The 27563-nt window shown below is 43.2% G+C and overlaps 1 long non-coding RNA gene across 3 annotated transcripts in view; it reads left to right on the plus strand.

Moving 5' to 3' along the window:
* LOC310838865 overlaps positions 1–27563 on the plus strand; it is a 73398-nt gene that overhangs the window by 31814 nt on the left and 14021 nt on the right. Inside the window, exon 5 of one of the 3 annotated variants that reach the window (XR_014561185.1) lies at positions 25927–26520. The exons of 1 other annotated variant lie outside the window; for it this stretch is intronic. This is a non-coding gene — a long non-coding RNA (uncharacterized lncRNA). Of the gene's footprint in view, positions 1–10990; positions 12175–25926; positions 26521–27563 lie in introns of those variants that run through there. One more of the 3 variants, XR_014561186.1, reaches the window with a different exon arrangement.

A 27563-nucleotide genomic window follows, 5' to 3' on the forward strand; every position in this document is an offset into this window, starting at 1 on the left:
CCTGGAAAAAGCCAGTCTCTTTTCATTCTGCATGCCTTTTGAGAACATTCAGCTGTATTTCCACATTTGATTGGAAATCCCTGCAAAAGGGATCAGGGCACAATCCTGACAGGGCTGGCTTTCCTCAGTTCCATTTGTGGCCTCCTGCAATTCTCACGCCTACCCCCTGGTTTGGGGTTTGAAGATTACCGGTGCAGATTGGAGCCAGGCAGAAAAGAGAAATACAGAAAGCTGCCCTTGGTGAAGTTGCACTTCTAAAAAAAACCAAGGTAGAGGAAGTATAGCCAAGTGCTGAATTGTAGCTGACAGTTTAGCAGGGGCCCAGCAGGAAGGGGGTTGCTTTGAAGTCACAAAGCCCAAAAGCCTTTAAAACACTTTCCCTTTTGGGTTGCATGCTGTGCTGTACCAGTTAAATACTTTGAAGGTTTGGGGCTTATATGTCTGGATAAGTCCTAAGTCTCCAGTTTGGTGAAGGTCATTGGTCTTGAGGGACAGTGTATATCTAGTCTGAGAGTGAGTTCATGCAATCAATATGTCTGTGGTTGGTTACCTGGCCGTAGGAGCAGACATCTGTCAATTTTTAAATATGCTTTCTCTACAAATGGGAATGTGTGGATATTCCATTAATTTTACTTTACTGGAAGAGAAAGGTTGTTGTAAGCGAGGGCTGCTACCCACCCATCATCCACCCCAAATACATAAAACAGAGGAGGTACATTTAATGGCTGTGTGGAATATGACTAAAGCTTTTGTTCAGGGGTTATTCATTAATAAAAATTTCATTCCTGATTAAGAAAAGGAATGAAGAGAGATTGGCATTGTTGAATATGGCAAGGGAGTTAGAACTGAAGCACAAATAAAGGGTTTAGTGAGGATTAGAAACTGCAAGAAAAAAGATTAGAACATTGGACTATAGAGGGTGGAGAAGGTTTCAAAATGTACAAAACTAATGTTTTAAGAAAGAAGTAAACAGGGTAAATGAATGAGAAAGAAGATGGGGGTGGGGAACAGAATAGCCCCCACCCCCCATCTGAAAGTCAGGAGACAAGCACTTTATTTTGAATGGTTTAGTGGTTGAATATTGGAAATGACTTATAGTCAGAACTCTTCAGCATAGTTTTATCGGGTGATTTATATAACAGGTCTGGAAATCTATCAGTCTTCATTCAGAAGAATACTGACACTTGTGGTAAAAACATAAATCACATTTTGTATACTTTTGCAGTACATTAAAAAAAAACACTAAACATTGTAAGATACTGCAATGGTGAAATTTTCTGGTCTAGTGAATTTTTCTCAAGATTAGTATATTTCAGATAGTGCAGTGTATAATTAGAAGGTGGAAATACAGTTCTTGCCATTAAACAAGAACACGATGAGCTATTAGTTGTCCCAGTTAACTGAACAAAGAGTAACAAAAGCATTATATATATATATATATATATTTGCTTTCGTAGATTTTCACGGGTACAGGAATGCAGGTTTTGGTGTCCTCGGGTGTCTTCCCGTGTAAAAGTTGGGGTGTCTAGGCGACGTTTCGACGAGGTCTCACTCGTCATCTTCAGGCTGGTGCTTTCGGCTTCTTGTTACTGGAACAGAGCGGGATCTCAATGTTTGAGTTCCTATAAATACTGTAGAGGGGGTGTGGTGTCTAGCCTCCAATGTTCTGGGCAGAGAGGAAGTTCCCAGGCTAGTGTGCCTTTTCTTCTTTTGTTCCTTAATTACTTGAGAGATACCTTGAGTGATTTCTTGAGTGATATCCTGAGTACCACTTAGGTGGGTCATTAGGTGTGGATTAGTTGCTAAAGTCTTTGTGTCTTGACCTCTTGAACTTTGTGAAGAGTTTTCCTGAGAAGATGGCTGTATTGCACTTAGTTGTGCTTTGGCTTGGCTTCGTGTATAGGGGCGAGCTGTGGTTTTGTGGCTTGTGTCAGCCAGATCTGTGTAGGGATTGCAGGGGGGTGCAGCATCCGGAGGTGCCACCATGGATTGGCTACTGGATGGTGTCAGTAATTCATCTGTGGAGAGGGTCTGGGTTTGGGTCTGGTGTGGTTGATTGGTGTTGGCGTTCTGTGTGCCTCTGGATCTGGTGTCAGTTTTTGTGGGGAGGGCTAATTTCCAGATGTCTGGCAAGCGGGATGTGTCGTCACGCTTGTTCATGTTGTGAGGGTGTTTCTCTATCTCGATGGCTTCCATGATTATTCTCTTGTGGTGATGTTCCGTGTTAAAGAGCAATTTGGAATCTGCAAAATTAATTTCGTGTCCTGTTTCTTTCATGTGTTGGAAAAGAGAGGAAGTTTTTTCTTCTTTTTTGACGGCATTCTTGTGTTCTGCGATACGTGCATTTATTCGTCTGTTTGTTTGTCCAATGTACGTGGCTGGGCAGACTTTGCAGGGTATTTCATAGATCCCTTGGTTTTCCAACTGGATTTTATCCTTGGGGTTTCTGACAATAAAGAAGCAAAACCTACATCCTAATGACCTACTTGTGAGCTTCGATGTTGTATCTCTCTTCACACAAGTGCCCATTAATGAAGCCTTGACAGCTATTCAAAACAAATACAATCCCCCCGAATACATCTTGGACCTGACCAACCACTGCCTAACCAACACGTACTTCATCCACAATGGACAAAGATACAAACAGATAGAAGGAGCACCTATGGGATCACCCCTCTCACCGGTCATCGCAAACCTGTACATGGAACACTTTGAAACCAATGCTTTAGACAAGTCAGAACACAAACCCAAACTTTGGCTCAGATATGTTGACGACACCTTTGTAATTTGGCCACACGGGAAGGAAAAACTGGATAGCTTCCTCACACATCTCAACAACTTACACCCCAAAATACAATTCACTATGGAAATAGAAGCCAACAACCAACTTCCCTTCCTTGACGTCCTAATCTACAAAAAACCTGATGGCTCCCTAGGACACACTATCTACCAGAAAAAAACACACACCAACCGCTACTTACATGCACAATCACACCACCACCCTGCACAAATAAACTCCGTAGCCAAGACTCTCATCTCCAGAACCAAACGCCTGGCTGACAAAGACCACTTGACAACTGAGTTACAGAATCTCTCAAATGTGTTAATTGCCAATGGATACCAGCAAAACAGGATTACGAAGCTAATCCAAAAGGAAACACCCCCCAAAAACCAAGACACAGAAGAAAACAATGGCATGGCCCTCCTTCCTTATATCAAGGGCACTACAGATAAAATTAGCAAAATCCTCCATAAACACAATATCAAAACAGCCTTTTGCACCAACCAAAAAATAGCCAATATCCTCAGAAACCCCAAGGATAAAATCCAGTTGGAAAACCAAGGGATCTATGAAATACCCTGCAAAGTCTGCCCAGCCACGTACATTGGACAAACAAACAGACGAATAAATGCACGTATCGCAGAACACAAGAATGCCGTCAAAAAAGAAGAAAAAACTTCCTCTCTTTTCCAACACATGAAAGAAACAGGACACGAAATTAATTTTGCAGATTCCAAATTGCTCTTTAACACGGAACATCACCACAAGAGAATAATCATGGAAGCCATCGAGATAGAGAAACACCCTCACAACATGAACAAGCGTGACGACACATCCCGCTTGCCAGACATCTGGAAATTAGCCCTCCCCACAAAAACTGACACCAGATCCAGAGGCACACAGAACGCCAACACCAATCAACCACACCAGACCCAAACCCAGACCCTCTCCACAGATGAATTACTGACACCATCCAGTAGCCAATCCATGGTGGCACCTCCGGATGCTGCACCCCCCTGCAATCCCTACACAGATCTGGCTGACACAAGCCACAAAACCACAGCTCGCCCCTATACACGAAGCCAAGCCAAAGCACAACTAAGTGCAATACAGCCATCTTCTCAGGAAAACTCTTCACAAAGTTCAAGAGGTCAAGACACAAAGACTTTAGCAACTAATCCACACCTAATGACCCACCTAAGTGGTACTCAGGATATCACTCAAGAAATCACTCAAGGTATCTCTCAAGTAATTAAGGAACAAAAGAAGAAAAGGCACACTAGCCTGGGAACTTCCTCTCTGCCCAGAACATTGGAGGCTAGACACCACACCCCCTCTACAGTATTTATAGGAACTCAAACATTGAGATCCCGCTCTGTTCCAGTAACAAGAAGCCGAAAGCACCAGCCTGAAGATGACGAGTGAGACCTCGTCGAAACGTCGCCTAGACACCCCAACTTTTACACGGGAAGACACCCGAGGACACCAAAACCTGCATATATATATATATATATATATATATATATATATATATATATAGGCAACTGATGGATTTTGGTTCACACGCGCACACACCCCACACACTGATTTGAATTGCAAAAAAATGCAAAGACAAAGGAAAACAAGAAACTTTCTCATGAACTGCTCCTTGCTGCTCCCCCCCCCCCACCTTAGGATTACCAGCTAATTATCTATTTACACCTGTTTAGGTCTGAGATGCACATAAAATGTGGGCAGAGATGGAGATTAAGAACCAGGAAAATGTCCAGTTTAGTCTGAATTCTATCCAAAATTCATTCTCCCCAGCTGGCATACGTTTTGCTAACCAAACCACTACCACTAACTAAATGCATAGCCATAGAAATCATTGATGAAGCACGTCAAGTGCCCCAGCTGTACCTCAGCTACGCACCCCCCCCCCCCGTCAATACACAATGAGTTATGGTATTTAAACTTAAGAAGAACCTAATCACAGCACACCACTCAAAATATATAGCCTTGGCAAGAGAACACAAACACATAGGGCTGTTCTTAGGTCTACAGAAAGCAGTGCTATAACTGGAAGGGGAGGACTAGCCGGGGTTTTTGCCCTGGGTAAAGCCTCCAGAGGGGCGCCATTGACGCTCCCAGCTTGTGTGTGTGTGTGTTTGCTGATGCACATGAGTGATGCCAAACTGGGTCTTTGACCCAGGTGAAATAAAGCCTAGTTTCACCCCTGCAGATGGGCTTCCCATAGGCATCTGGCTGGCCACTGTGAGGACAGGATTCTGGACTAGTAGGGCCATTGACCTGATTCAGCAAGCTCCTCTTTATGTTCTTAAAGGGGATATAAGGGGAAATTTGGTGATGGGGAACTCAGCACAAACAGAACACCTTGCACAAGCAACAGAGAACCAAGGCTAGCAGCAAAATATGAAATTGGTTGCTTTGATTTGTTCTATTTTTATGCCACTTTTCATTCAAATGAATCCCAAAGTGGCTTACAAACAATAACTAATAATAATATGATAGAACATAATAGAACATCACACACGCATCACACACGCAGCTTTTCCTGTGAAAATGCGCTCTTTACCACTGAATCAGAGCAAACTGCAGTCCACCTAAACCCCAAATTGCTGTTGGTTGTACTTTAGCTTTAAGGAGCAAGTTTTCACAGGGAAAGCTCCAAAGAAGAGAGAGAAAGAGAGTGCTCAGACAGGGGGCTTTAAAGTGCCAGTCTATGCCTGGAAAGTGCAGGGCAAAAGTTAGGTGTAGATAAGCCAACCGTCTCCAAACTCAGTTCCATTCCTGTAACTGGAGCTGCAAGGACATGGCACTATACACACAGAAGCAGAGCAAGGTTACCAAATAGGAGACCGTATTTCAAAGTATGATTCTAAGATGCATAAAGAACTCTCAAAGATGGGGGCGGGGAGCAGAGCGGCACCCTGAAATATGGGAACACTGCATCAGCAGATTATAACAAGCCCTCCCACAGACAAAGCAGAAGACAAGTACATAGTATGCATAAGGAGGCCCTGCTGCCAGAGAAATCCCTTGGTCTGTGCTTTGTTCCATCTTTTTTCCATTTATCAATGCAAGTGTAGGACTCATACTTACTTAGAAATATCAGTAGATATTCATCAAAACGTCCTTTGCCTCTGAGTGTATGAGTACATTTTAAAATCAAGTGGGTGGTCTCAACCAATAATATAGAAATAATTATCTGATATCTACACATTGCACAATTGAAGCTGATATACTTCTATTCATTTTATTAGTTCCTCATAGGGAAGAAACTTATTATTTTTAATTAAATCCCTGAATCGAATTATATCTCTTGCTTCCCATTCTTTAAAGATATTATGTTCAACAATAGTGGATTTATACATATGCATTATGTATAGCTGAGGCTTTTTCAACAAAGCTTGATCTTAGTACATACTTAAATATTTATCCCAAACTTTAAAAATCTAATTTATGATAACATGTTTCTTAATTCCCTGTAATCTTTATTTCTTTTTAATCTGCAAAGGGATTAAAGTATGTTCAGGTTTTAAATCTTCCCAATTAAAAAATTTTCTTTTTCCTAAAGGCTGGTTTACAGAGCATTATGTTGAAAAGCATAACAGCAGCAGCAACAACAACTCAATGAACCAGGCAGAGCAGTGCCTCCTTCTTGGAGATTCCTGCTTTTTCGTTGTTCCAGTCAAATTTATCCACAAGTTTTGCCATTCATTAATTGATATTGTATAAATTGAAAGATTTTGTGTAAAAAGTTAATTCTTCTAAAGCAGGTACAGTAGTACCTCGGGTTACATACGCTTCAGGTTATATACGCTTCAGGTTACAGACTCCGCTAACCCAGAAATGGTACCTCGGGTTAAGAACTTTGCTTCAGGATGAGAACAGAAATTGTGCTACGGCGGCGTGGCAGCCCCATTAGCTAGGGAGCCCCATTAGCTAAAGTGGTGCTTCAGGTTAAGAACAGTTTCAGGTTAAGAACAGATCTCCAAAACGAATTAAGTTCTTAACCCGAGGTACCACTGTATTTTAATTGCAGAAATTATTGCCTTTATGCTGTCCTAATAGAACTACCGTGGGCCATTTAATTAGGTAGGTTTGAGTCAAAGGTAGAAAATTAATTTTAATATAGATCGCCTGGATCCTATAGCAGATTAATTCTAAATCTCTCGCCAGAGTTTTGACTTGAACTCAGTAAGTCAGGACATTTGGATCTGAACAGTTAACCATTCTTATTAGGAAGTAAGTCCTTATTCAATCAATAGCATTTTAAGCGGGGGATTGCCAGCAGGATTTTCTGTGTCCAAGTACACTGCATCTGGATTGGCCTCTTGCAAAAGTGAAGACAAAGTTGCATGTGCTTAGCTTTGTGTCACATATAAATCTACATGCTTTGCAGTTGGAATGGAAACTTCAACAGGTGAAGTTTTACTCAGAATGGTATTCCCATTGAAGAAAATGCTTTAAAGGACAACTCTTGTGCCAAAGTAGCCTCTGTGGGTTTTCTTTTTTGACAGTCCATGGTGTTTGGAGTCAGATCCAGAGCTTTAATTATATGTCCTGCTGGAGCAATGATATTTATCTACAGGAGAGTCATACTTGAGGAGCAGGGGGACAGGATCATGTTGCTGGTTGTGTATGGCAAGTTCCTAAATATTTCTTCCCTCCTGACTGCTGCAGAATAAGAGAAGGAAACAGAGATTTGGTTGCTCCTTCCACACCAGAAAAAAAGAAAAATGGGAATGTGTAAATATGCACTATCAAATAGCTCTTTTCCGGGAGAGAGAGAGAGTAAAGAAGCAGCACTGGGGATTTTGATGTGTTAAATAATCATAAACCCAGCGTCAGATTATTTGTCCAGCAAAGCAATTGCACAAAAATTGAATTCAGAAACAGGCTTTGGGGAATGTAATGTTTCTCAGTACAAATGAAGTGTTTTCCCCAGGATAAAGTGAGCCAGTTCTTCTATGACAGCCTTCCCCATCCTAGTGCCCTTAGGAAGTTTGGATTACAAATCCCATCAGCCCCAGCTGATCTTTGGGTGGCTGAGGTGACAACCCATCTGTGTCACCTCTGTTTTGTGATGTAAGAGGCAGGCATTTGTTTGAAACCTTGTGATTATGTCATTCACAGAACCTACCACAAGAAGGCTTGACAATTAGCCTTTTCTCTGTTCTGTTGGGGGCGGGGGAGCTTTGTCTGCTATGAATTTCATGTATCAGTGTTTCCACTTAAGAGCTGGCCCTCAGGCAAAAGAGAATGAAAGTGTTGCTTTAGATCCCCAGCAATTGTACCTCTCTTTGTAAAGTAAGAAACCTCTGCTGGCCCAGAGTGGCTGGGGCAACCCAGTAAGATGGGTGGGGTACAAATCAGTAGTTGTTGTTGTTGTTAGAAACTTTTCTTTCAGCTAACCAGGGTTTTGCTCCCTGAAAAGTTGACAGCTCCACATCACAGTCTGCCACCTGCCCAGTTCTTTTTACTTATTTACCTAAATGCCCAAGCTTTTATTATTGCTTGATGGCCTATTCCTTGTAGTGTTGATTAAAAATCAAGTTTAAAAAAACCCATAGCAATCCCAGTCATACAGTATCTATATTTGTTTCATATATATCCCCATCTTTCATCTGTTATGAAACCCAATGTTCCCATGTAGTCCCCAGGAGGTCACCCATCCAAGCACTTGCCAGACCTGTTTGGCTTCAGTAACATGGTGGCCTCATGTGTCTTTTATTTGTTTGTTTATATTTTATTTATTTTTACATTTATAACCTATCTTTCCCCCAAGAATCTCAATGTACATGGTTCTCCTGTTTCCCATTTTACCCTCACAACAACCCTATGAAGTAAGTTAAACTGAGAGACGGTAACTGGCCCAAGCTTCCTGGTTGAACAGGAGTTTGAACTCTTGTCTCCCAGGACGCAAGTCCATTATCCTAACCGCTGCACCACACTGGCTCTCTTCTGACCAGCACTTCTTCACTGCAATGACAAATGCCTTCATAATAAGTGTTTGTTATTGTAAGAATCAGAAAGCATTTCTACCCAGCTTTCTAATGTTTATGCCGAAATGGGGAGGGTGGAAACATCATTAATAACTGGTTCCCGAGAGCCAAGGTCAGCTATCCCAAGCCAAGCTGCTAAAGCAGCAGCACCCATTCCTTGCCCTGCCTTCTCGGCCATCATGTATGAGTTTAAAGCCAAGTCATATAGAGCCCTGAGATCTGACATGAGCATTACTATCATCTTAGATTGTGAGGCTTTGACAAGGCTCAGCACCCCAAATTTAAAGGAGTTTATTATAACAGAACCATGAAAAGACCCAGGACTCTCACCCCAGCTGCCACTCCAGGCTCTGCTGTGTTTTTTACCCAGCCCTTATGACATTGCTCTCTAAAGGCCTAAGAATTCTTAACCACATGTAAATATCAGAAATCCTGTTACAAGAAAATTCAGGTTTTAGAATGGAAATCTTGTTTGTATTACTTAGATTATATTTCCCATAAATGTATCTTATTTTATACAGTCTGGTTATACCACCACCCCATCCCCCTATCCCCTACCCAGGAATTTAATAATAATGGTTTAGACATAATAAACACTGAGAAGCACAGAAACCGGGAGCCATGGGGAAGGGGTGATGCATTTCAATTTAATGACCAAAGAAGACAGAAAGCAACATAGGAAATGAAAAGGATCTTTTGGATGTGTCCTCAGTCACAGCCAGATCAGGAAGCTGAAAGCGGACTTTACAAATCCCTTTAAACCTTATTCTGATTCTTAATATGCTTAGGAAGAAAATTCAGGCTGTTGCTAAGGATTGATTGTTGTGCAAGGCTGATCCAAAAGAGCATAAAATTATTTGCATGTTTAAAGTGAAGTTTTATCCCCACTCTAACTGGGTTTCTCTCATTGTATTTTGGTAAGGACTGAATATAGATGAAGTGGAAGGACAGTTTGAGGAGTTTGAGGGTATGGGGAGATCTCACAAGGTGAGAGGCTGTGAGAAGAGAGGGGTGAACCCAGGTGGGAGCTAGGAGGGCACACCTTCCTCTGTAGGGGATGAAAGTTAAGATATAGTGGTGAAAGAAGATTTTGTAGTTTCTGCTTCTTCTTTCTTTAGTTTCTTTCTTTTATTTGTTTCTTGTAGATTAGTTTGTTCTCTTAATTACATTGTGAAAACTTTAATAAAAACATTTCTTCTTCTATTATTATTGTTAATGCTGTTGTTGTTGTTAGGCTTCTTTGACAGTAGTACCATAGTCCAATCTGATTGGCTACATAACAATGTTGCTAATTCCAGAAAGAGCATATCTTAAAAGGAATTGTGCTGAAGTTGGACACAATCAGATTTCTTTTGTCGGCAGGTCAAGACACACCTGTTTGCCAAAGCTTTTGGAAAAGCAGAGTGAGATAGTGCTTTATGCTGATTATCCCTTCTCTACTGTATTGATGTGATATGGCTGTCTAGGACTAGGGCTGTGTGTCCCAGAAACAGAAAGTGCTGCCCTGCCCTGCCACTGCTGCCATAACATTACCCACTCTGTCATCTCCACCACTGGCAGGGAAACAGCACTGGTATTGGTGCCAATGTCCAGTGAGCTCTCATGCGCTCTGCAAGGTTTCACGTGATTTCAGCAAGATCTTGTGAGATCTTACGAGAAATTGGCGTTGCCTCAGGGGCTTCTGCTGCCTGAAGTGGTAGCTTCACCGCACCTAATATGTGGGCCAGCCCTGTCCAGGACCCTCACAATCTGGAACGCAGAGGCCATGGAACATGTCTGCTTTTGTAGAGGCTATGCTTTAGAATCTCTGCATGACAATATGTGGTGGATATATGCAAAGTATTTCAGCTTCCTGCGCATATCACTAGACTGTCTCCACATGCCTCTCCAGTGGAAAGCTGACACTTAGCAGTCCTTATTGTTATTGTGATTTTCCTGCAAGCAGACCACTGAAGTGCTGGGAATTCTTGACTTCCACCTTCGCCTTTCCACATCATCATGCATTCCTCCATATCTTGCTATGGAAAAGACAGGCTTTCCCACTTCTGGTTCATGTATTGCTTGAGAGTGAGAATGAAGGAGACTTTATCAGCCCATAATCCCTGTACTGGGCTGCTGCCAAGTTCCCCAACTCCCCAAAGACATAATTATCCCTTCACATTCTTTTATTTTCCCAACTCTATATCCACTTTAGTCCTAGCACTGAAACTGGCCCATCACCTGGAGATGTCGTGAGGTGGTTGGACAGCTAAACAGGCATGTCAGGTCCTTCTGACTGCAGTGTTTGTCTTGGCTGCTGTTTGATGTTGACCCATCAGCCATCTCTGCCAGGAAGGGATTGGGAACCTACAGGATGTTGCTGTGAAGCTAACACCAAAACTACTCCTTGACAGAACTGATGGATTTGATGTTGACTGAGAATTGGGAGAAGGGAGGAGGATAAGACTGGATAAAAAGAATGGGTGCAACTAAGGAGGTTAATCTAGCATTGCCTTAATGGGAACTGGTAAACTCCCCATCGCTATCTTCAAGCTGTGATCTCAGGAAGCCTCAGGGGAGTGGGAAAGTTTGTTAGGAAGCATCCCAGGAACAAAGGGGTAAAATTAAAAAGTGAAATGTGAATAAGGCTGGAGGGGATTTGTACTAGCAAAAATGATATGATGCTACTGTATATAATTCAAAGAGAGATAAGAATGCATTTTGGAAAATACCTCAGTATCGTTTCTAAACTGGAAAGTGTCTTTAACTCATTGTTAATTTGGTGGATGGGGAAAGTTAATCACTATGATTATCCCAACATAGGGAAGGTGTAGGGAATCTTTGGTGCTCCCGATGTTGCTGCAACTTTCATCATCCGTGGCCAGTGGCCACATGCACTGGTTATCTCCCGCTTGGACTACTGCAGTGTGCTCTGTGTGGGGCTACCTTTGAAGGTGACTCAGAAATTACAGTTACCGGTAATCCAGAAAGCAGCAGCTAGACTGGTGACTGGGAGCAGCCGCCGAGACCATATAACACTGGTCTTGAAAGACCTACATTGGCTCCCAGTATGTTTCCGAGCACAATTCAAAGTGTTGGTGCTTTAAAGCCCTAAATGGCCTCAGTAATGTATACCTGAAGGAGCTTCTCCACTCCCATTGTTCAGCCTGGACACCGAGATCCAGCATGAAGGGCCTTCTGGCAGTTCCCACACTGCAAGAAGTGAAGCTACAGGAAATCAGGCAGAGGGCCTTCTTGGTAGTGGCACCCACCCTGTGGAAGGCCCTCCCATCAGATGTTAAGGAGATGAGTAATAATATAACATTTAGGAAACACCTGAAGGCAGACCAGTATAGGGAAGCTTTTTTAGGTTTAATGTTTTACTGTGTTTTTATATATGCTAGAAGCCACCCAGTGTGGTTGGGTAACCCAGCCAGATGGTGGGGTACAAATAAATTATTATTATTATTATTATTATTATTATTATTATTATTATTATGGCTGACACGAGTTGTAGTTCAGCAACATATGGAGGGTCAAAGGTTCCCCACACCTGACACTGGGAACAGGACTGTGCACAGGAAAAATAATAATAATACTTGCCTTAGAGACTTGAATAGGCAGTTACCTTTGCTCAGAGACTTCGAACAGCATCACACTTGAATTGGATCTGAGAGAGTCACCTCAAAGCCTTCGCTGAAGCAATTGTCTTTTCCATTGACAACAATAGAAAAAATAATAAACCACTTATCACTTTTTATTTTTTTCAGAGTTGAAATTTTTTTCAGGCATAGTAAGGAGGTGGATGAAGGAGCATTATGATTGGCCTCCAATACTTGCATCTCTCACAAATTAAAGTAGGGGCAATTTTTAAAAATGTACATGTACTCTATACAAAAATCAGAACTGCTTTGTTTGATCAGACCATAGCAAAACTGTTAATTATGAAGTTCTAGTTCACTACCCCTCTCCCAACAGTGCCCAGTCAGCCAAACACTTCTGGAAAGCTCAGAAACAGATCATCATCTATTTATATGCCACTTTCCCACAAAATTTTGCCGTAAGTGGCTCACAACATATCCAAGGAACAATAAGTTAAACAATTTTTTTAAATTAGAAAAAATAGAAACCACCATAATATCAATAAGTAAACAAACAAAACCCAAACCATATGACATTGGAGAAAACAATACCGATAAGGTAATATAAATTAACATTGTAAACGAATAAAAGAAACAATAATAAAAGAGGATGGTGCAGTGCGATCACTCCACCACCTCTCCCCTTTCCCTTTTAGTAAGTATAAGTGACTCAGTGGTCAGAAGGTCAGGAAACGCCACTGCCCCACCATGCTATCCACTACTGGGATAAAGGGAGCTAATAAATAGGTGCCATGGACACTACATTCCCTGAGGCCTAACATTTCTCAGGAGCCTACCTACCTGATCAGGGGAATGAGAATAGAAAAGCTCTATTTCCTGGCCAATTCTACTCTCTAGATGCCCCTTTTCAAATTACTCTCTTTTCAAATTACCGTACTCTGCCTGCCTTGCTATCTCTCCTAATTCTTTTCCTATGAATAACTGCATGGTTCATACCTGCTTCCAGATTATATATTAACTGAGCCAGACTTTTCAAGTGCTCTCTCTTTCTGAATACTATTCAAAGAGGTTAAAGCCCCACGTTGAGTGGCTTTGAATCCATCTGTATTTGGGTGTGAGGTGTTGCCAAGAGCATTCTTTGCATCCTTCCACCATGAAGAATGACCATGATGTCCCAAGAAAGACCCATGAACACCCTTTAGAGTCTCCACTGCATACACAACATTGTTTAGCATCCCTGTTAATACCTCTTTGCATACTAGTGAAGGACAGTATTCCAAGAGGCCTCTGCCCTAGCAGATACCTCATTACAATCAATTTTGCATCTTTCCTCCTCTAGCCTCAACAGGAGTGCTATTAAACATAGTGATGGCTGGTGCCCATTTGAACTGGTGGAGCATAAATTAGGGAGGCAAATGGTAGGTAGAGCCAGAGACAATGACAGGCAGAGCCAATGAATTCTAGTTTTGACCCCATCCTCTTCCCTATGTTGTTGGTGTTTAGTCGTGTCCGACTCTTCGTGACCCCATGGGCCAGAGCACGCCAGGCACTCCGGTCTTCCACTGCCTCCCGCAGTTTGGTCAAACTCATGCTGGTAGCTTCAAGAACACTATCCAACCATCTCGTCCTCTGTCGCCCCCTTCTCCTTGTGCCCTCCATCTTTCCCAGCATTAGGGTCTTTTCCAGGGAGTCTTCTCTTCTCATGAGGTGGCCAAAGTATTGGAGCCTCAGCTTCAGGATCTGTCCTTCCAGTGAGCACTCAGGGCTGATTTCCTTCAGAATGGATAGGTTTGATCTTCTTGCAGTCCATGGGACTCTCAAGAGTCTCCTCCAGCACCACAGTTCAAAAGCATCAATTCTTCAGTGATCTTTATGGTCCAGCTTTCACTTCCATACATCACTACTGGGAAAACCATAGCTTTTACTATACGGACCTTTGTTGGCAAGGTGATGTCTCTACTTTTTAAGATGCTGTCTAGGTTTGTCATTGCTTTTCTCCCAAGAAGCAGGCGTCTTTTAATTTTGTGACTGCTGTCACCATCTGCAGTGATCATAGAGCCCAAGAAAGTAAAATCTCTCACTGCCTCCATTTCTTCCCCTTCTATTTGCCAGGAGGTGATGGGACCAGTGGCCATGATCTTCATTTTTTTGATGTTGAGCTTCAGACCATATTTTGCGCTCTCCTCTTTCACCCTCATTAAAAGGTTCTTTAATTCCTATAGAGCTCTTCAAAGCTCTTCCCTATAGAGCTCTTCAAAGGTAAAACTGAGGCTAAGGAAGGGAAACTGACAGGCAATACCACCCCACATCCCCCAGACTGCTTGTAAGTAATAAGGCAGGCAAGTAGAGACTGGCTGAGGGCAGATTGAGGATGGCGGGGTAGTGCCCCACTTGCTCTAACGAAGCAGCCTCTGCAGTTCAAACAGAAAATTGAAAATCTTGTTGTACTAACTATGAATGCAGACTTTATTTCAGTTTTCAAAGTGATCCCTTCACTTGTCTAATTATTTCACGTTAGCCAAGAAGGATCCTAACCACACAGAAATGAGCCACTGTCACAGCAATTTCTCTTTGAGCAACCCACTGGTGCTTTTCTTGTTTCCTTGCTGCTAAGTGGAAAAGAAAGCTTTCAAATACTAGCTGTGAGACACCAAACCTTCACCTTCCTGCTGCCTTGGTTAAAACGCTGCTTCCACGCCAAGGAAAACTACAGTGTAAAAGAGCCAGATGTTTGCAATTAACTGTCTGACATTCCCTCTGCCCTCCTGCTATGGCACTTCTCAAGGCCAGTGAAGAAAAACGTGGAGGTTCCAAGCCTGAGCGATGCAGTGCAGAGTTACAGGCCTGTCATCACTCCTGGAATGAAGGACGCCCAAAGAGATCTGGGATTACACTACTCTTCACCTTGTAATAAAAGGCCCCACTCAAGCAAGTGGCACCCAGGAGAAGCATCTCTTACGCAATTGCTGCAGATGGCAGACAGCACAGAGAAGATTCAGGGAAGGGAGGGGAGGGAGAGAACAGGAAAGGAGCTTGGAACGAGACCCATGACTGGTTGGTTACTGATCCAGTGAGTCTGGGCCTGGGTGGAGGAGATAGGGCTTGCCTGTGTGCCCCTCTACACACTTTTTAACCCTCAAACATCTGAATAGGGCTAAAGACAACTGGTTTCAAATAAAAGGTGTTTCATGTTATTCTACAAACTGAACAATGAACCTGTGCCAAAAAAGACAAATTTCATAGATTATTTCAAGGTTGACATTCCTTGCCCAAAAATCCACTGTGTGGTCACTTCCAAGCTGCCATTTTGTCATGTGCATCCTAAGAGAGTCTGTGTACTGGCCCAGTAAACGCTTCCGCTGCGCAACCAGCAACAGTTCTCTTTGCAGAGCATTAATTAAGTCCAGTGCAGAGATTCTTGTTGCAGTACAAGCTTCAGAGTCTCAGCAGCAAAGAAATAACAACACAGGGAAGCCTGTCTTTCCAAAGACAGGTTTATTGCAGACAGATAACAGAAACACCTCCGGAGCTTTCAGACATTTTTGCTTCACGCCCCGCAGGCAGAGAAAACAAACACTCTTTATATACTGAGCAACTTAACAACTTAACGAGCTTGACTACTTAAAGTCACATGACATTGCTAACTTGCCAGCGTCTTAGGTTTCACACCCTAACACCCCCTCTCGCTGGCAATACAAAAACAAAATTACTTCAGACCCATTTCTTCACAAAAGTTTTCATGCCGCTGAAACCCAAGCGGTTTTGTAAAACCATCAGCTTGATTTTCATGACTGGGACAGTAATTTAATTTAACAATTCCTGCTTTTACCGTTTGACAAACATTTTGAAAGCGGATATCCAAATGTTTTGTACGACCTTTAAACTGCCCATTTTGTGCTAACTTAAGACACGGTTGATTATCACCCCATACAGTGATTGGAGTGATGGCCTTTTCATACATCTCTTGTGCCAAGCATTTGTAAAATTCTAGATCTCTACATAACTCAGATAAGGCACAGAACTCAGCTTCTGTTGACGACAAAGCAATCAGGTTCTGTTTCTTGGATCTCCACCCAATCAGAGAGTTACCAAATTTTATTACACAGCCAGACACTGATTTTCTATCCTTTAAATTTCCCCAATCACTATCTGCCCAACAAGTAATCTGTGCTTGTCCTTCAGCAGATAATTCAAGGCAAAAATCTTTGGTGTATTGTAAATATCTTAACACTCTTTGAATTCCTTTCCATGCATTTACACTAGGTTTTGAAGCTTCTCTGCTGAGTAAGTTAACAGCGTAAGCAATATCTGGTCTACTCCATTGCGAAAGATGAAGTAAGCTTCCCAGTGCTGACTGAAAGATTTCAGCACGCTTGAATTCAGCACTTTCCTTGAACTCATTGTCTTTTACAAAACCCATTTCCATTGGTGTTCTAACACCTGCACACTCTGTCATGCCAAACTTTTTCAACATTTGCAATATCTTGCCTTTTTGATTCAGTAGAAAACTGCCATTTTTGGTCCTATCTATCTGAACACCAAGATAGACCTTTACATCACCAAGATTCTTAACTTTGAAGTGTTTATTTAACTCTTTGGCTAGTTTTTTTACTTGTTCTTGTGTCTTTGAAGTATAAATCAGGTCATCTACATAAACAAGCAAAGATTCTTGAGCATCTCCTGAACCTCTGAAATATAAGCAATTGTCAGCCTTGCTCCTGCTAAAACCATTGCCTACCAAAACATCATTCAAACACTCATTCCAATTATGAGCAGATTGCTTGAGTCCATAAATAGATTTATGTAGTTTCCATACCTGATTTGATTTACCAACTTTCAATCCTGGCGGTAGCTCCATATAGAGCTCTTCAGCCAAGTCTGAATGAAGATAAGCTGTAGAGACATCAAATTGATTCACTTTGAACCCTTTCTGAGCAGCAACTGCTAATAGTGCCCGTAGGGTTTCACTCCTTGAAGTGGGTGCATAGACTTCGGAATAATGTAACCCCTCTCTTTGCGTAAAACCTCGAGCTACAAGCCTTGCTTTGTACTCTGGTTTCCCCATCGCTGTTGTCTTTATCCTGTACACCCACCTACAACTTACTGCCTTGGTACCTTCTGGCAGTTTGGTGATGGAAAACACACCCAGTTCTTTCATAGAATTCAATTCTTTTTGCATGGCCTCACGCCACCTACTGGCCTCCTCCTGGGGTAATTGCTCAACCTCCTCAAAACTTTCAGGTTCGCAATTTGCCAAACCAGCCCAAACACTAATAGCTTGGTACCTTTCAGGAGGTATACCTTTGTTGGCACGCTTGGAACGCCTTAACAGTTCCTGTGATGTTCCTTCAGTTTCCCGCTCTGACCCAGAATCACTAGTCGTCACCTGTTTGTCACTAGTAGTTGAAGAACTTTCTGATTCTGACTTTACACACTCTTGCTGTACAGGTGAACTTTTAGAGCTAGAAGATTCTGACTTTACAGGTCTCTCTTGCTGTACAGGTGAACTTTTAGAGCTAGAAGATTCTGACTTTACAGACTTGGGTGAACTAAACGATTTCTCACCCTTGTCCTCAGACTCAAATTCCTCAGCCTGTTCTGGAACTAATACCTGCCCTGGGGCCTGAGTTTCGTTGTTACTGTTCACCACGTCAAATAGTATGTCAGGATTTCCATGAATTTTATTCCAACCATCCTGTTCACAAAATTCCGCACTTCTGCTGATTGTGATTTTCGTTTGATTGCCTTCTACATTCACAAATCTCCAACCTTTTGTGTTTGCTTGATAACCACAGAAAAGCATTTCTTTAGATCTAGGATCGCCTTTCCTACGTTGTGCCCTAGGCACCAGCACATAAGCACGACATCCAAAAACTCTTAGATGATCAATTTTTGGTTTTTTCCCAAATAGCATAAAATAAGGAGTGTTGCCTACTGTGCTATTGTACACTCTGTTAAAAGTATAATTCGCATACAGTGCAGCCTCAGCCCAAAACCGCTGTGGAAGTCCAGAATCAAACAGCAAAGCAGCAATGGCTTCCTGTAATGTTCGAAATTTTCTTTCAGCAACTGCATTCTCCTGTGGTGAATAGGGATTGGTAAGTCTATGAACTATACCTTTCCTTTTTAACCACGTCTCCAGCGTGTGGTTCACATATTCCCCACCACGATCTGATTGTATTTTACGCACCCTGGTGTCAAATTTACATTCGACTTCTTCAATCCAATCCATCAGGATGGAAGCTGCTTGCGATTTTTCTTTCAGAAAGAAAACCCAACTAGCCCTTGAAAAATCATCCACCAAAATTTGCATAAATCTCGCACCTCCAAGCGATTTGACTGGCATAGGGCCACACACGTCTGTGTGCACAAGTTCAAAGGGTTTCTTGCTTACTCTGTCAGATCTAGGATAGTTACATGTCTTAACCTTAGCATGTTTACAAGCACAACAATCCAGAAAATTTGGACAGGGTTTAATGTTACACTCCTCAGCTAAATCTGGCATCTTGCTTACATACTTAAAGCATATATGAGCTAACCTTCTGTGTAGTAGATGTGCACAACCTGTATGAGGAGCCTTATTTACACACTTAGCTTGTGCTTCACCTGTTGAACATCTACCTGCTGCTAACTGCTCTTCATCCAAAACAAAAAGCCCATCCTCACAGGGAATTTTAACTAGCTCCTTCCCCTGTTTCGAAATGGTGCACACATCATTTTCAAACTCAACCTTAAAACCACTTTTTACCAGGCATGACACACTCAAAAGTCCATTCTTCATTCCTGGAAGAACAAAAACAGGAAGGTTAGTTTGCAAACAATTAACATAAATTGTGCCTTTAAGGCTCATTTCCCGTTTACTATTGTCTGCTATAGTCACAGTTTTTGCAACTGGCAATGTCTTGCAGTTCTTCAAGCTGCCACTAGATGTCGCTGGAACTAAACTGTGACTGGCTCCACTGTCAATTATCCACTTCAAGGTTTGTTGGCTCCTTTTAGGACTCTGTTGTGCTGCCATTGCAGATAGTCCCTTATCAGCACCTGCTCCCCCTCTGGATCGTTGATTCTTGTAGCTCTTACTTCGTCTTCCCCTGTAGCTCCGGAAACTGACCTTGGACTGTTGAAATTCCTGTTGCTTTTCAGGACACTTTGCTATCAAATGAAACCTGCTGCCACATCGAAAACATGACTTGCTGGCCATAGCAGACACTTGTGAGGCTTCCTTACAGCTCTGCCTGCTAGTTCCCCCACGCTCTATGGTGGCTCTATGGTGAATTCGCCTAAGAGCTTCCCAAATTTCAAATGCAGACCTTAAATTTTCCACATGAGGTAATTGGGAATCGTCTATCGATACCATCAACATGCATCTAGCTTTAGTGTCCATTTTATCATGTTCCCTGTTCTGAGCATGTGCAGCAGCCTCTTGCTCTGCTGTGGCATCTGCTGCAACAGCCACAAACGGCTTTCGCCTCTGGACATAGTCAGCCCACACTTCTTTGGCTTCCAACCAGACTTGAGCCCTCTTAGACCACTGCACGTAATTAGCAGAGTTCAACTTTGTAAAGGGAACCTGGAAATTTTCCACTGCCATTCTTGGGGTCTGCTGCTACTCCCTCTGTGTGCCCTTGCTTCTCTTTCCCCTTGGGATTTGTTTTACTCACTTTTCAGACGCCTCCAGCCTCCTCTGAAGCCTTTTAAACTTTTTTCCTTCGTCTCTTCACTAGCAACCTACCACCGTCCTCTGTTTTTATTAACAAAACAAAAACACAACGGGAGGTCAAGCTAGCCTTTTGCAGCTAATGAAGCTGTAAATCTTCACTTACGCAGCTCTCTCAACTTTCTGCAGCCTCTCAGTTCCTTTAAGAGCTGGATTTACAACCAAGCCGGTCTTCTCTCATCCGAAAGCTGCTTTCACTTTCTCTGCACACAATACAGCTGTAGAAACGTAGAAGGAGCCATAACCTAAGAGAGTCTGTGTACTGGCCCAGTAAACGCTTCCGCTGCGCAACCAGCAACAGTTCTCTTTGCAGAGCATTAATTAAGTCCAGTGCAGAGATTCTTGTTGCAGTACAAGCTTCAGAGTCTCAGCAGCAAAGAAATAACAACACAGGGAAGCCTGTCTTTCCAAAGACAGGTTTATTGCAGACAGATAACAGAAACACCTCCGGAGCTTTCAGACATTTTTGCTTCACGCCCCGCAGGCAGAGAAAACAAACACTCTTTATATACTGAGCAACTTAACAACTTAACGAGCTTGACTACTTAAAGTCACATGACATTGCTAACTTGCCAGCGTCTTAGGTTTCACACCCTAACACATCCTACATAAAATATGGCCGTGGCCACATTCACATCATACATTTAAAACACAGTCATTGCTTATTAGAAAAGTTCTATTCCCCTCGCAGAGCCATAGTTTCCAGAGACGTTTAACAATCAATCCTTCTTCCCAAAGAACTCTGGAAATTGTAGCTCTGATGGACTATCTATCATCCATGATGCCATCCGGTTTATGCCACAAGATCTCTGATAGTGTGGCTTAACCCATATAATTAATGCAGGAAGGGGAAAGAAAAAGCAGCTGTGTGGATAGATAGCACCAAAGCAGCAGTGGAAATAATAGCGTTGAACAGAACTGGAAAATGTACGTTCTGAAATTCCCTCATCTGCAGAATGACTAAAAGCAACCTTATACTGTTAGAAGATAGCAGCTCTAGAAAGAACATACCTTGCCTGTTAGTGAACTGGATTCTGAAGCAATTACGGTAGATCCTCTTGTCTATTTGGGTCACAGTGCTATTCAACTAAGTTTTACTCAGAGTAGACCTATTGAAATTAATGGACTTAGTCATGTTCATTAATTTTAATGGTTCTACTTTAAGTAAAACTTAATTGGATACTATCCACAACAACCAATTACTGCACAAGTTGGAGGGAAAATCAGATTTTTTTGCTTGGAACGGCTCCAATTGCCATAAGGCACACACTGATAAGGATTATTATGCTAGAAGAAATAACAGGAAGAAGAGGGCATGGTGCAAGGTTTAAAGGTATCTGCTCCATCAACCCACCCAGTATCCACAGATTGGGACACTTATCATAGAATCATAGAATTGTACCTGGAGAGAAAATGGGACAAATTCACCAACTACAGCCATACAAGTACTGTTTTGGTTACTCCATACATGCTGTGTACTGGTTAGAGCATCAGACCAGGACTAGGGAGACCCAAGTTCAACTCCCCAGTCAGCTCTGAAGTTCACTGACTGACCTTGGGCCAGAATTATCTTTCGACTTAACCTACTTTATCTCTTGACTTAACCTGCTTTATCTCTCAACTAAGTATTGTCTCTCAACCTGAGCTACCTGATGTGAAGATAAAATGGAGACTGCCTCGAGCTCCTTGGAGGAATATAACAAGTTTACGTCCATGTGGCTTGAACATAATCCTAGTTTTGATAGAAAAGTTAAGAAGCCTAGCGGTTCTAACAGAAGTGGGTCACAAATCTGGCCTGGACAATAGAGGAAACTAGAGATTATAAGATGCAAGAAACAGTGCATTTATTGGCAGTTTATTGAGGTATACACCAGGAATGGAGAAACTCAGGCCCAGAGGGGGGAATTTGTGGCTGTCCAGGCCTCTGTCTCCTCAGGCCATGCCACCTCTCACTAGCCTCTTCCAATACCTTTACCTGTCTGGATAGAGAATGGAGAAGTGTGTGTGTGTGTGTGTGTGTGTGTGTGTGTGTGTATAGCATTCTCGGACTTTTGTGTCGCTTACACTGTACAGTTAGGTCTGCTGCCCATCACCCCACCTACCACTGATGTGGTCCCAAGAAGTTTGCCTACGAGAGAATGCGGCCCTGAAAAAAATTCTCCACTCTTGCACCTCTCTGTCCCTGACAGACCTGACACTCTGCTGATCCTAGGTTGGTCAGATGGGCTTACCAGAAACACAAAAGCAAATAAATGTGAAGTAAAGACGATTGAGGGGAAATCAACCCAGAACCACAGGCAGAGAATTGTGAGTCATCTGGATGCAGCCGGGCAATAAAGCAGGAATGTTTCTGAGAGCAGCAAGAGGTTGAAGGCAATTCCTGCAAACCAGCAGGAGGCCCAAGTACTGTGACATGCGAACACGGCGCTCTGGCAATAAAATCCAGAACTTAAAGCCGCTGAGACCAGCCTGATAACATTCCTGCAGGATTCTGATCAAGCAATTGCATAGCAGCACAATCTCAGCAGAAGAGCATGGCAAGAAGTCTTCCTGCAAAACTACCCGGCCCATTCTAATGAATCCAGAGAGTAAACTCTGACAGCAGGAGCTTCGTTCTAAACTACGTGGCCCTGTCAGAATTATAGAGACAGTTTGCTCTGCAAGTGTGCGGAAGTAAGCCTCAGATTGGCTCTGAGCGCTGAATAGCAATCACCTATTGAGATAAGCTGAGATGCCTTGTAATATTTTTTTTAAAAACCCTTTAGTTCCCCTGAGCCTGTCTCCAGGAAAGCTAATCTAAGAAGCAGCAAGAGGCAAAGCAAAGCTCAGGCCTGAGCACCAGGGGAAGCCAGAAATTATGGGAACCTGCCCCTGGAATAGAAATGGCTGCTGATAATTTAAAACATTGCTGCCTTAACCCCAAAGCTCCAGAGCCAGTGACTGGCCTTCCTCATAGAGGATATGCTTGTGCTTTACATGCTTACCTATGTAGGTCCATTGAACTCAATGAAGATTATTGATGAGAAAACATGCACAAGGATGTGCTGTAAGTATATTAGCAAGGCTGGGGCCATCTTGAATGTCAGGTTCCAACTAGCCTGCTAAATTTACATCAGCAAGGGGGTCCGGAACCTTCAAGCCAAGAGCCTCATTCCCTTCTGGACAATTTTCCAAGGGCCACATGATAATGGTAGGCAGGGCCAGAGGCCAAAGTGGGCAGAGCTAGTGGCTAGTTGCTACACACACTTTTTGTCCTCCATTTGGAGAAGCAGGAGACATGAAGGACACACTCCATCCAGGCAAAAATGCTCAAGGAGGTTCTATTGCTACAGTGCTTAGGGAAGAGGTTTGTTAGAAAGGCTCACTCCGCTCAGGAAATCTGCCTAGGGAAGATGGTGACAGTTTCCTTAAACCTGATTTCTGGACCGTTGTCGCTCCTAGCTTGCTGGAAATGGTCCTGTTTCTGGGGCTCCTCACCTCAGCTTGCGCTTTCTGTACCATGTCAGGACAACGAGTCCCACTGGCTTTCTGGGCACCTCTCCCCCAAGGGCACTTGGGAAAACAGCAGAGGGAAAACTGTTTATTTTATAAACAAAAGCAAAGCAGGCACTTTCCTATTATTGCAAGGTTAATGCTTGCCAGACATCCGCCCTGAGGGAAGCAGGCAGGGGCAAGTCTTAGAACTCTTGTTATTGCTGTTGTGCCGCCGCCTCCTGGGGTTGGTTTGGTAATCACTGTTGCATCCCATGTGAGGGTCATCACACTTCTGCGCTTTTCCTGCTGCAGCTGGCACCCCCATTTTTCCAGTAGTAAGAGCACAGAGTAGTAAGAGCGTTGATGAGGAGCACGCATTTCACCATTAGGCCTACCAAGCCTCTCTAGAGTTGTACCCCTAGCGACACTGCTCCACCCAAAATCTCCCACAGGTAACAAAGCACATGTGTGTAAGGCCAACTGCTGACTGTCTTCTGTTACCAAGGGGGAATTGTACACCCTACTTTCAACTCAATGAGACAGTATAACCGGATGATGGCATAGCGTATCAGCCAAGATACCTTTATCCATGACAAAAAGTGCTTTTAATGTGGTAGCCAACACAAGAGAACATATAATAACAACTCCAGCATGACAACAGAACAGCAGGCAGGTGAGCAAGAAAACAGTGTGGGTAGCAGGCAGCTCAGGCAAGCTGCTTAAAGGAAAGTGAGAGGCACTTGTTTGGCAAACTACTCTCTGGAACGCCTGCCCCACTCCACCAAATATCACTGGAGTGGTGATTAAAGGAGAGTAGATGAGCTGTGAGGAAGGTGTAGTTTGGGGCGAGCTGTGAGGGGAGGAGAAGGGGTTTGGTGCAAGCTTTAAAGGAAGGAGTGGGGTGAGCAGAGAAGAGAAGGGAGGCTTGGCAAAGCTGTGAGGAAATAGGAAAGGTTTTGATATAAGAAGAAACTGCTCCTTTTCCCTCATGGGGTATCCAAGAGCCCATATAGAGTCCTGAAGTGGGTCCCCTTTCGGTAGGAGGAAATGACAGAGACCAGCCAGAGTATATTGAGAAGAAAAATAGCTAGTAAGCCTGATCTTTATTAAGCTCTTGCAACAGGGTCCCCACGCAGGAGGGAGGAGAACCCTGAACAATGGTAGGCAAGCCCGTATATAGATTTTTGAAATTGCCCGCCCTGTACCCCAAGACCACCCCCCTAAAACATCATACATACATCACAGAAGGAGGCAGTCTACAGCAGAGGAGGCGGTCTACAGCAGAAATCCTGCCTGCCAGGATACCTGATAATGGTCACTGATTGCACCCTATTCATACACAAGACAGGATTTGTAAGCGAAAGACAATAAGGAGGATTTCCCATTTTCTTCCTCCTTGCAGAGAAATATTTGAGGTCAATTTGGGAGAGGCAAAATGGCTTCAGGATTGCTCTCCTGTACAACCTCAGACATGTGGCTTATATACTTACATATGTTTTATAGGATACCAGTGGTTGATACCCTCTATTGACCATTTCAATGTCTCATAATGCTCCAGAGTGATGCTACAATTGGGACATTGGAGGAAATTGAAATGGCAACTAGATGCAGCCAAAGTACTGGGACAGAAAATATGTTTAAGGGGTCCCAAAGCAAGCATAGGTGATGTGATTTGCCACTGTGCTGGTACCCTGGCATTTGCCTAATGATTGGCTACAACCTAATGCATATGCGCAGTGTTCAAAACTCCGATTGTTCTGGGCACATTTTGTGACAGTTTCTGAGCTCTGGACGCAGTACTGCGTCCAAGATTTCAGATTAAAACTGCAGAGTGGAAGGAAAGGAGGACCTTTTTCTACCTCCCCACTTCCAGCTATTCTTTGAAGACTGAAGAGACCCTCTTAAGAATATTAGGGGGGTGGGCAGGGGAAAGACTAGACCATGTGAAAAATGAACATATTTAGCTGCAGCTCATTCCTTGTCAGCTTTGTATTTGTGTTATTAAAAAAAAGCGCACCTAGACATTCTGTTGTTTCATCCAAAACCTAGGTGTAAGGTGCCATATAGCTCCTAGCTTTCATATCTCAGTTTCTAACACTGCATATGTGGATGCTCAGCAGATGGTCAGTGGAATGGCACCGTGTAATAACTGGTGTCTTTCTGCCCAGAATGGACAAGTCCTGAGGGAAGTGTGGTTGTCTGGGGCTGGAGTCCAACATTAATGGAAGGCAGAACGCAATATAATCAGAGCTTTTCAAGGCAGGCTTAGGCAACCTCAGATGTGTTAACCTCATGTTCCTTGTTGCTGCCTCCTAAGTCTGTTACTCTTTGAAAATTCACACATGCTCTTTCCTTTTTTAAAAGAAGCAAAACAGAAAACACCAACCACCAAGAAATGGAGGGATGGCGTCATTTCCTTTCCAGCTGTAATAATAACACAGCAGAAGAGGATGGGGAAATCAGGAGGGGAGCTGCATGCAGCATTTACTTTGCTACCCCTTTGAATTGCTGGTGTGGAGCAATCACAAGATACTGGAAGCTGCCGGGAGCCGAGGCAGTTAATGATTTTCCTACCTCTGGAGAGCAGGGCCCGGAGCAAGATCTGAATGTTATTTGATTTCAGTTTAACCTTGGAAGAGCAGACAGTAATTGTTGTTCTAAAAAGAAAAGCTTTCCGTGCAATTCTGATGAAGTCCTCATACAGAGATCAAGCAAAGTATTTAGAAGAGGTTCTATTTTGGACAATGGTCATCTGGGCAGCATTGGGAAGGTATTGCACCCCACACCCCACTATTCTGCATCAAAAAAAGCTTGATTTCTTAGTAGCTGACTCTAATAGTCCTGTTCCTAACTGCAGTCAAGTAGGGAGAAAATTGCAAGCTACAGAGCAGGGAGCGCTCAGACTAATATCGTTGCACAATATTGCTTTTGCCATGTGCATGACAGCACAATGCCATTTGTGCCACTCAGTCCCAGCAGAGTGCAAACTAGCAGACTCCTTCTGTACACTCCCTGACTAGGTTAGTTGCCACTTTGGAAACCACGCTGGAGGGTAGCTGTGACGCCACTGGCAGGCGGATAAAATAGAGGTACTGTTGGTTGGGGCCATATCTGGCATTCTTAGCAGTAGGTGTTAAATCTGCTTGGATGGAATTGTGCCCTCCCTAGAAAATCAGGTTCACAGTTTATGGGAGTTCCTGGATGCTCGTGTAGCGTTGGCTAGGAGTGCCTTTTACGAGCCTTGGTGTGCATGTTTGCTGCACCCTTTCCCCAAGAAGTTGGACCTGGTCATTTATGCCCTAGTGCAGCAGTGAAGAACCTTCAGGCTCCAGCCCACAGGTCTAATTAGTTCTGTGATGCCTTTCCTCCAAAACCACACCCACCTGCCCCTGACATCACATGTAACATGGCTGCAAAACACTTATAAATTGACTTCCAAGGGGATGACTCCCAGCACCTATCAGCTGATCAGAGCTCAGGGCCACCTGCTTTGAAGGAGCCAGTCCATTGGCCATACCCAGTTCCCCATTTCTACCCTAGTAGTTAGGGCTGAGAACCTGTGGCTCTCCAAATGTTGGATTACGACTTCCATCTGCCCTGATCATGTGGGAGTTAGAGTCTAACAACACCTGGAGTGCCAAAGATTTGGCCTTGCCACTTCCAGGTTAGATTATGGCAATTTGGCTGCCTTTGAATACTCCAATTGGTTCAGAACCTGACTTGTGGGATGCTAACTGGAATAAGCAGATCAAAACATATAGTGCCACCCATATTGTATTACACTGATTAACAATTCATTTTTGTGCTCAATTCAGTGATGGTTTTGATCTTCAGAGCTGTAATTGGCCTGAGACAGGGTCTCAAGCTTCACTTCCAGGCCTAGCCAACTCTGTAACCCACTTCTAAGGCCCTACTCCAGATTCCCCTGCTATCTGAAGTACAGTGGGTGCATAGAAAGAACAGGGCCTTTTTTGTTGTGGCACCAAGATACTGGAACACAT

The sequence above is a fragment of the Podarcis gaigeae genome (genome assembly GCF_964106915.1).
Source record: "Podarcis gaigeae genome assembly, chromosome: 2".
NCBI lineage: Eukaryota > Metazoa > Chordata > Lepidosauria > Squamata > Lacertidae > Podarcis > Podarcis gaigeae.